Source organism: Triticum dicoccoides, chromosome 5A (assembly GCF_002162155.2).
Source record: "Triticum dicoccoides isolate Atlit2015 ecotype Zavitan chromosome 5A, WEW_v2.0, whole genome shotgun sequence".
In the NCBI taxonomy this organism is placed as follows: domain Eukaryota; kingdom Viridiplantae; phylum Streptophyta; class Magnoliopsida; order Poales; family Poaceae; genus Triticum; species Triticum dicoccoides.
The window spans coordinates 586,184,337-586,185,726 of NC_041388.1; the positions used below are offsets into that span (position 1 = coordinate 586,184,337).

The 1,390-nt window shown below is 53.2% G+C and overlaps 1 pseudogene; it reads left to right on the forward strand.

Moving 5' to 3' along the window:
• Window positions 1-355: 355 nt before the first annotated feature.
• LOC119300069 lies at window positions 356-1,188 on the forward strand (annotated as a pseudogene).
• Window positions 1,189-1,390: the final 202 nt, after the last annotated feature.

Genomic DNA, 1,390 nt, shown 5'->3' on the forward strand with positions numbered 1-1,390 from the left:
TCCCACGATCATATGCTCTTGCAGTAGGGAAATACCTTGGTCTTTGGCTACTCTAAATTGCCAATAAAAAAGAGGGCCTTTGGTTACTCTACAAAATATAAACTGTGCAGTATAGCACGTGTTTACTTGTTCGAGATGGCACGTTAGCTATCTCATCTCAAAAGAAGAAGATGGCACCGTCGGATCTGCATCGTACGTACGTACGCGGCCTGTGTCCGGAACGGACTGTAGTTGCCCTTTCCGTGTAGCCCTCGAGACAGCACCCACAACCCTCGCCGTCCCGTTATAAAACAAGACAGACCCTCGCCGTGACACCGTCTCACCGCGATCAGCCAAACTGAGCAAGCCATACACCATGTCGACCTCCTGGCATGCCGGCGGCAATGGTCTCCCCTCCGTTTCCGGCTCCGCTTCCTCCATCGTCGCCCGCGCCGTGAGCGGCTACCACGTGCTCAAGATCGACGGCTACTCACGCACCAAGGAGGTCCCCAATGGCGAGTGGATCGACTCCTGCCCGTTCCAGGTGGGAGGCCGCACATGGCATCTTCGTTACTATCCCAACGGGAACAAGACAGAAGATATCGATTACATACCCTTCTTTGTCACACTCGATGATACCGTCGCCGAGGGCGAGGCCGTGAAGGCGCAAGCCAACTTCAGCTTGCTCGACCAAGACGGGAATCCGGTGCTGCCTTATCGCTGGGGAACTGGTACCAGAAACTTCTCGGTGGAAAAATCTTGGGGATTCGACAAGTACATCAAAAGGGACGAGTTGGAGAAATCAGAGCTTCTCAAGGACGATTCCTTCACTGCCAAGGTCGATGTCACTGTCATGAGCGAGTTCCCCGCACGGAAGACACCATCCGTCGTGGTGCCACCGTCCGACATACACCGGCACCTCGGGGACCTCCTGTCGAGCAAGGCGGGCGTCGATGTCGAATTCCGGGTCGGCGGGGAGACATTCTCGGCGCACCGATTGGTGCTCGCGGCACGGTCTCCGGTCTTCAGAGCAGAGTTCTTTGGGCCCATGAAGGAGGGCACAACCACTGAGGCCATATGTATAGATGACATTGAGGCAGAGGTGTTCAAGCCTTCAAGGCTCTGCTTGCTTTCATGTACACGGATGCATTGCCTGATATGGATCAACAGGAGGAATCGGCCATGGCCCAGCATTCGGCCGAAATTTAAGAGAAATTTTGCAATCAACGGAGGAAAAGTATAGCAGATCGAGCTCTAGGGGTTAAAAACTGAATCAGTCCAATAATAAACATTGGAGAAGCAAACGAAGAAGGAAGTGCCCTGATGCTACCTATGCATATGTCCAACATATAAAAACAATCCTCACTGCCACAGACATCAAGTACCATGCCGTGGCCTTGAAGAAGCAACG